This window comes from Globicephala melas, chromosome 5, assembly GCF_963455315.2.
Source record: "Globicephala melas chromosome 5, mGloMel1.2, whole genome shotgun sequence".
Classification (NCBI taxonomy): domain Eukaryota; kingdom Metazoa; phylum Chordata; class Mammalia; order Artiodactyla; family Delphinidae; genus Globicephala; species Globicephala melas.
The window spans coordinates 99,722,935-99,732,057 of record NC_083318.1 but is presented as its reverse complement, the minus strand read 5'-3'; the positions used below and the strand labels follow the sequence as shown (position 1 = coordinate 99,732,057).

The following is a 9,123-nucleotide window of genomic DNA, read 5'->3' as shown; positions in this document are numbered from 1 at the left end:
AGAATGGAAAAACTATTAAGATTCAAATAGTTTTGTCTGTGGTTGAGTTAATGCTCTTGTACCAATGTTAATTTTCAATTTTTGATCATCTTACTATATGAGATGTTAATTTTAAAGGAAGCTAGGTGAAGGGCATATGAGAACTCTTCTATTTTTGCAACTTTTCTGTTAAGTCAAAAATTGTTTCAAAATTTTAAAAAAGGTTTACTTCACATAGAATTCACTGTCGTTGAGTGTTCTTCTCCCACTGCCCCCAGTGTAGCTCAAAGGGGTAGACTATGTAGTTAAGCTCTTTTATCCCTTACTCTGGGTAGCATAGCAGGCTAAACACAGACTTGACATGATTTGACCCTTTCTTTCCTGTATTCTTTCAGGCCTGGGACCAGGGTGAGGTAAACAAAATGCCTATGAGCACAGAATTTAAGAAGACACTCACTCTTAGTGAAATTGCTGGGCCAAAGGATAAATCTATTTTTTGATTCTGCTATGTATGTATAGCCAATACTGACTGCCAAAAAGAGAGTACCATTTTATAATGCCACCAAAAATCAATGAGTCTATCATCCATTTTGCAAAACCTTGTCAATACTGGATGTCACCTGGGTGGGAGGTGTGCGGGGGGATCATTGTTTCAGATTATAGTTGGTATCTCAACAGTCTTTCAGTGATATCAGCTAACATACATTGAACATTAAAATGGACTAAGCCTGACTTCCCTGGCGGTCCAGTGGCTAAGGCTCCACGCTTCCACTGCAGGGGGCTCGGGTTCGATCTCTGGTCAGGGAATAAGATCCCACATGCAGTGCGGCGTGACTAAAAAAAAATTTTTTTTAATTTAAAAATAATAATAAAATAAAACAGACTAAGCCTTATCAATGACACCCAATGACTTTGGTAGGTAAACCTTATTTTTCTAATTTTAGAGGTAAGGAAACCGAAGTTTAGACTTTTTAGTTGACTTTCCAAGTCCACACAGATAAGAGGTTGAACAACGAGGATTTTATCCCCTGTCAGCTCAGCTACAAACAATGGCACTTTTTACTACATCACGCCCAATCTCTTTATACCGTTTCTTTTACATTTGAATTTCTTCCTTTTGAAATACCTGTTCAAAACATTTTGATTTCTGATTCCGTAATTTGAGCCTTTCAGGCATGAAAGTGGCCAGCCTTCTCACTCCCTCTGAGGTTGTGAGGAACAGCGGATGTTTCCCACTAGAGCGAGGCTAGCGTCAGACTATAGAGTGAGAACATGAGGCAGGATGTGGTGCAGACCTCAACAGACACAGATTACAGTCCTTTTTCAGCCAGTTCCTAGCTGCCAACTTCTAGCCACTTAGCATTGCTGTGACTCAGTTTCCTTGCCAGTTAAATGGGGATGATAATACCCCACAGACTTGTGAGGAGAATTCAATAAATTAATACATGAAAAGCATTTAGTACAGTGCCTAACACTTAGTAGGCATTTATTTAACCAATGTCAGGGAGAACAAAGGAGTCCAAAGAGGCAGAAGAAAAAAAGAAAAGTTTCTGATTAGGTATGGAATTCCAGATAGCCTGTTTTCTCCTTAACCCTACCTACAAGCTCCCCAATTTAAAAATGGCAATAAATACACACTAAATCTTATTTATTGTATTAAAGGGAAAAAGTAAAATTTAAAAATTGGTAAGCTCTGCCAGACATGTAAAACCAGTCAAATTATATAATGAATCAAATCTTCCCCCCGCCCAAAAAAAAAGATACATGAGTGTACTTAACACAATGTAGGAGAAGGAACGCAATTCTGCAGGCAAGAAATGCTTTCACTTTCAAAGTAACAGAAACATACCTTGAACACTCCTCTGGAGTGTTCTGCACTGGCCAATGAAAAATCACTGATTATGTACTTTGTACTGCATACTGCGATGGAAACATACTTCTCTCTTTTCTGTATCTTTCACTTCTAGTGAGATTCTCTCTCAAGCCACAAGATACAGCCTGCCCAGAACCTATTTCTTAACTGTAAGTACTTTGAAATGAAGCACTTCTTTAAAAGCTTATCTAGCCCTGGGGGGGAAAAAAAAAGTTTTCTTTAATAGTATTTGATTTTCTTGTTATTATTTCTAACATGCAATATTTCGAGGTCCAGCCGAAAGACCAATGTTCTCTTATCTAATTGCTTTAAATTTAGTTAAGTTAGTCAAATTCAACATGTACCAGGCATGTGTGAGATGCCATGCTTTTCATAAGGTAGTCTTGAATCCTCATCAACTATTGCTTTCAGCAGGATACATATATTAGGCATTGTGTTTATAACTTTATCATTAATTTCACTCTTTATTTCATACATAGGCATGTTTACTCGTGCTAGTCTAATTTCTTTTGAAACTATTTTGCTTGATTTTTTTTCCATTAGAAAAAGAAGACGGAATTTTATAGATTTAGCTAATGAATCATGAGAATCCTTGAATTTTTGGTATGACAGTAAGAAAAACACACTAGAAGCCTTCAAACTTAAATTCTGGTGCTTTATTTATATGTATAAAGAAAGAGACCCTTCTCATCTCACATTTGTTAACTTCTGAGATGAGAAATTAGGAAATAGAAATGTTTCAATCAAAGCAAAAAAAATTAAAATTTAACATTGATAAACACTAGAAAGAAAAGGAAAATCTAAGTGATATATTGATTAATATTAACGTAATTAATGTAGTAGATTAATACTAATTAATATTAATAAGATAGGGGCTGTCCTTCTCAAGAGTGAGGTTTTCCAGGGCAGGGAGACAGGTATAAGATTAGTTGTAACTAAAACTAATGGATGAAATTAGGGTGTTTAAAATGTGGGCCAAATCCTGCAAGGTTTCTGGGCATTGAGGTCATTCCATGAAAGGGGTCTTCTAAAGAAAGGGGTCTCAGTCTCTCTTCAAATCTTGTCCACCAAGATTCCCATTTCAATTCCTCCTGCCTCCATTTTTCCTTTTTCCGGAGTGGCCCCCACCAACTTTTTTTGTCACCTGTCTGCTCTGTGGCATCAAAGACAACATGAAACGAAACAGCTGTGTGGTCCCTCAGTGATGGGCAGAGCTACCGGCTGTGGAGAGGAAACTACAGACTCTCCTGAACCCCTACCATATCTAACACAAGCGCTACACACGTTGGGTGTCCAGTAATGTTTGCTAATGTGGGCTGGATCTGCAGTTATTCTTAACAGAAGAGAAATAAAAATGCCCAGGGCCGTGGGTTACCAAGTGTCCTCTGTAAGGGCACTGATGCTGGAATCTCCTGAGACGCCAGGCCTCTGCATGGGCAGGCAGCCCAGGGGTGAGTGGGGCTAGTTCAGCCTGTGCTTCTCGGGAAAGCTGGAAGCCCTGGCATGGCTACATCTGCCTGGAGAAAGGGATGGTATTTTTCTAATTCTCACCAAGCTGTGTCTATGCAGAGGGGCCACATTTCTCTACATGACAGCACCCTATGCCATAGGGGCAGCAGCCCTGAGGGTGCTCGGTACAGATTCCTGGACCCCAGCCCATCCCACCTAAATCACAGTCTCGAAGGATAGTGCCCAGGAATCTATATCGTAAACAAACTCTCCAAGTGGTTTTTACGCACAGTAAGCATTGAAAAGACGACTGAACGGAGGAGACAAGCTTGTAGACAAGGTCCCAGAAATTCTTGGAAACATTACTGTGCACTAAAATGATTTCAGGGAAGTTGTCTTTTGTTATCTTCCCCTTAACTCCTGCTGTCGATCTTTTACCTTGAATGGTTAAGGTTAAAGACTATTGGGTATTTAATGGCTGAAGCAAAGAGATTTGCAACCGTTTAGGATACTTTGAGTTCGTTTTTATTTTATATTTTATTGTAACCTAAAGGATGCCTAGAATTGTGAAATGATATTTAAACCACAGAGCTGCACAGGAGTAAGTGTGCTTGTTTTCTCTTCCGTTTGATAGCTACGAGGGAGCTCTTTCTGGAGTAAGAAATCTCATGTGAGAAGTTACAAAACCTCTTTCAGAATAAGCCACATTGGTCAAAAAGAAGTCTGGGGCGCTGGTTCCTAGTGCTGTTGTTCTGGGCTGGGCCGGATAGAGTAGCCTTCCCCCCTGCTGTAGGTAACCTTCACTAGAGGTGAACCTTGAAACCTCCTGGGGCCCCCAATCTCTGCTCAGTTCTAGGTGCTAAAGTCCACAGAAACACCTGGGGTGCCCCAGTTTTCCGTATTCAAAAGAGGAAGTCAAAAGTAGTGAAAGAAACAGAAACAGAGAGCTTTTAACTTTGGGGCTAAAGACTGTTGAGGCCACTACACTGAGAAAGTAAACTGTGGTACAAACTAACCGGCAGTCAGCACATGGATATTTCCCACGAAGCTGCTGGCTACAAAATGTGCAGATTATCATTGACTGAACTTCAAAGGCACTCAGAGAATGCTCCAGTCTCTGCTTTAAGGGCTAACAGCAGCCAATCTGAATACACAGATATATAAAGTATGTACAGAGTGAGGAGAGTTAGGAAAAGGAAAGGATGGTTAGATAATTGCAGGCAAGTTTTTATTTTGAAACCTTCAGATCATTCTATTCAAAATCACAGCATAGACTTCTTTAAAAAATAAGCAAGTTAAATGAACATGTTTTTCCTGAGAGAGATCATGGGAAGGGTATAAATTCATTAATTCAGCAATTGGTTACTGAATGCCAACTTGTGCCAGGCACTGGCCAGGGGCTAAGGAGAAAAAAATTCAGACAGCTATAGGATAATCAGCACAACCCTTTACTTTCTTTTTTTTTGTTGTTTTTTGTCACTGCATTTGCTTTTTGTTTCCAAAATGGGTATTTCTTGTGTTGATTATAAAAGGAATAAATGCTAATTGTAAAAAATTTTTTCAGACAATGCTCAAAATTATAAAGATAAAAATATCTACCAGCCAATCACCTAGTGATAACCACCAAACATTTTGTATAGCCTTTCCTGTTTTTTTCTGATATTTGATTATTAAAAAGAAATACAAAAGAAAGTTTGAATTTCCTTTTTTTTTTTTTTTTTTTTTTTGAGGTACCCGGGCCTCTCACTGTTGTGGCCTCTCCCGTTGCGGAGCATAGGCTCCGGACGCGCAGGCTCAGCGGCCATGGCTCACGGGCCCAGCCGCTCCGCGGCATGTGGGATCTTCCCGGACCGGGGCACAAACCAGTGTCGCCTGCATTAGCAGGCGGACTCTCAACCACTGCCCCACCAGGGAAGCCCTGAATTTCCTTTTTTTAAAGCATTTCCTGCAACACCTCTTCTTCCCAGGCCCCAAATATGGGAAGCTATCACCCAAAACTATGGTTTCTGTCATGTGAGTACTGGGGTTTGGGATATAGGATGTCTGGCAGTCTAAAGGAGTTCTAGGGAGAACTGCCACTGCGTTTTCAGGGCTGAGCACTAGCCTGTGTCTGATGTGCACCGGCTCCAGCGGGCATCACGCACTAAGACCGCGGTAGCGGGCGTGTTAATGGGCACCTACTGTGTGCCAGGGCCTGAGCTAAGCTTTTGCGTTACATCAGAGAACACAGTCCCCAAAAATTCCCTGCCCTTGTAGAGTTTACGTTCAGGACTGGAAGCTTTCCCCCAAACCAAGGTGATTATTGTAAAAAGGGTGAGCAACAGAAATGACACAATTGCAATTTCTTTATCTCCTTTTTCATGAATCCACAGAACGAGTTTGTTTAGAAAGCTGTGGATGCTTCTTACTAAAATGAAAAACAGGCATGCGCACTAGAAGTAGAATCTGGGGACCACCTAAGAGGTGTTAAAATCATTGGGGCCAGGGGCAGGGGGTTGCTGATGATAGTTTCCTTCTGTATTACTTCCTGATCAGAAGTGAGCTGATCAGCCCATTCACCTGATGAAAACTTTAAAAAATGTATTACAAATGCCTGGTGAGACTGAGCGGCCGCGGCTGGCGGAGCGGCAGGGTGCCGGGCAGCGGCACCCCGACCCTGTCCCAGACCCCGGGCTCCCTCGCGCCTGCCCGGCCAATCTCGGCTCCCACCAAGTCCGGCAGGTCCAGCCGCGTACGGCGACAGGTCCAGCCGCGTACTGCGTCCGCGAGACGCAGCCGCCTGGAGCTGGCCTCGCCCCGACTGCGGCCGACCCTGCCCTCGGGCTCCGCGCTGCCTGCCCAGAGGGATTCGGGGGCAAAAAGTCGGGTCCCAGCAGAGGAGACGGCCGGGTACACAACTCACGTACTGGGAGGCGGAACGTGGGTGCCTGGCGGAGAACACCTTCTGCGCCGCAGCGCTGCGCGCAGTCACCATCCTGAGGGGCTTTTGAAATTTCAAAATTGAAAAATTTTGAAATTTTTTCAAAATTAGATTATGGTGGTGGTTATGCAAGTATGAATATACTAAAATCACTGAACTGTATCCATTTTAAACAATTGAATTTTATAGTATGTAAAATATTTCTCAATAAGATATTTTTTTAAATAACAGGGACTTTCCTGGCAGTCCAGCAGTTAGGACTGCACGTTTCCATTGCAGAGGGTGCGGGTTCAATCCCTGGTCAGGGAACTAAGGTCCCACATGCATACGGCACAGACTAAAAAATACAAAAATAAAAAAGTAATACGCAGAGTCCCCATATACCCCTCATTGGCTTTCCTTGTTAATGTTTTACATAACAATCGTACAAATACAGAAACCAGGAAATTAATATTGGCAAACTGCTATCACCTAATTAATCTACAGATCTTATCCAAATGTTACCAATTGTCCCACTATTGCCCTAAGGAAGAGAAAAGCAGCTCTTGCCATTGTGGAGCTGGCCCAGTGCTGTGAGCTAGGCTTTGGTGTTGCAGCAAGCTGGCCTGGCACTTACACCAGGTCTTTTTTTATTTTTGAGATATAATTGACATATAACATTATATTAGTTTCAGGTGTACAACATAATGATTTGATATTTGTATATACTGTGAAATGATCACCACAGTAAATCTAGTTAACATGCATCACCACACAGTTACAAAATTTTTTCCTGAGATGAGAACTTTTAAGATTTATTCTTTTAGCAACTTTTAAATATACAATACATTGTTATTAACTATAGTCACCATGCTGTACATTACAGCCCCAGGACTTATTTATTTTACAACTGCAAGTTTGTACCTTTAGACCACCTTCACCCATTTCTCCCACGCCCTATCCCTCACCTCTAACAACCACAAATCTGTTCTCTGTATCCATGAGTTTGGTTTGTTTGCTTGTTTTAGATTCCACGTATAAGTGAGATCATCTTGTATTTGTCTTTCTGTGTCTGACTTATTTCACTTAGCGTAATGCCTTTAAGGTCCATCCATATTGTCCTTCCCACTGGGTCTTGATGTTCCCCTCTAGCACATGAACAATTTCACAGAGCATCAACATCAGATAAGACCATGATGGATCAAATAAAAACACTAACACTCTGTAATCATATTTGAACACAGATGAATTTTAAACATTATCAAGCCACAAAATACCAGACATTTCCCTTTCCTGACTAATATGAGTGATTGCTATTTCTTTACCTGTTGCAGGGTTAGGCTTGCTCTAGTCACCTTCATTCCCATAGATAAGATTTATTAATATACCCAGTCATAGCATTGTCTCCACTTTCTGGAGCACATCAGTATGTCCCATTACTGATAATATCAACTTTGGTCACTTGACTAAGATAGTGTCTGTCAGATATAACCACTAGAGAGTTGCTGTTTTACTCTTTGTAATTAATAAGTAGCCTGTGGGGAGATACTTTGAGATGTGTAAATATGTTGTTTCTCATCATACTTTCAAAGTCTAATTTTAGCATCCATCTGTGAGTCTTTCCTATAACAATTATTACTGTAGTGTTTGCCAAATGGTGATCTTGTATTTCCATCACTCCCTCTATATTCATTAATGGGAATTCTCCCTCATTTTATTTATTATTATTATTATTATTCTGGCCGTGCCGTGTAGCCTGCAGGATCTTAGTTCCCTGAGCAGGGATCAAACCTTGCCTCCTGCAGTGGAAACTTGGAGTCTTAACCTCTGGGGACCACCAGGGAATTCCCCCCTTCTCCCTCAGAGTAAATAAAATTTACTCTTTTATTTATATCAGTAGAGAGTTACGGATAGTTTAGTCTATGAATTATAATCAGATATTAACATTATTTCGTTACACAAATTGTCCCAGATTTAGCCATTGGAAGAGCCATCAAGTTGGCTCTGAGGTCCTATCTCTAATCCATATTTGCACTCTTTTTTACTTTTTGGTACACAAGGTGTTCCAGGCTTATCTTGTACTTCCCTTTCCCAGCCCTGGAATCATCCATTTCTCTAATGAACTCAGGCTCTTTTTAAAATTGGAAAATGGTATTTAGAAACCAAGATTTGGGCACAAGGTGTGTTCATTGATAGTGGGTTGTTGTTCCTTCTAGGTCCTCTCAATGGAGAGGGCTAGGAAATATTTATGTATTCATACACATTTCTATATCTCTCTGTGTGTATGGGTGTGTGTGTGTGTACTGTAAAGTTGTTGTTTGTTGCCTCAGTGGCTTTCTAAGTGCCTGTTTTGAACTTTTACCAAGTTATTGCCCACTTCTAAGTACCCATCCCCAGTACATGCGTTCATAAGCCTTATAATGACTTCCCCATCTTACCCTTTTCCTACTTTCCACATTGACCAAGTTACATTTAAATTACCCAGTGAGAATGCTTCCTGCATGCCACAAGCTACCCCACTCATGACCCTCAATAAAGGCATTCGCCCATGAGTCCTGGCTCTGCTCTCTCGACGCCTGCTGTTACCAAACTTCAGGCTTTTAAGGGACTTTGCATGGCCCTTTGGGCATGTCATGCCTCCCCCTTTAGGACCTGTGAGTAGAATAAATTCTTTAATTTCATATGCTTGTCTGAATGGGATTTCCGTAGCTGTGTTGGAGTGACCCTTAAAGACCCCACAAAGGAGTCTTACCCCCTCATTTACAACTGTGTGTGTGTGTAAATAACCATGAGTTCATACCAATGATTCCAACTCAATAGGACTCATACTAGCTGTCCTCCTTTCCTTATTTGTAATTTCTTTCTCTGACAGGGAAAAATCTCAATCTCATTATCCACAGTATATTATTCAAGCCATAGATAG

At 41.1% G+C, this 9,123-nt stretch overlaps 1 protein-coding gene across 1 annotated transcript in view; it reads left to right on the top strand.

Moving 5' to 3' along the window:
• Window positions 1–1,829: 1,829 nt before the first annotated feature.
• PLAC8 (placenta associated 8) overlaps window positions 1,830–9,123 on the top strand; it is a 36,291-nt gene continuing 28,997 nt past the window's right edge. Inside the window, exon 1 of the mRNA XM_030878045.3 lies at window positions 1,830–2,001. The gene's annotated coding sequence lies outside the window, so the exon portion shown is untranslated. The remainder of the gene's footprint in view (window positions 2,002–9,123) is intronic.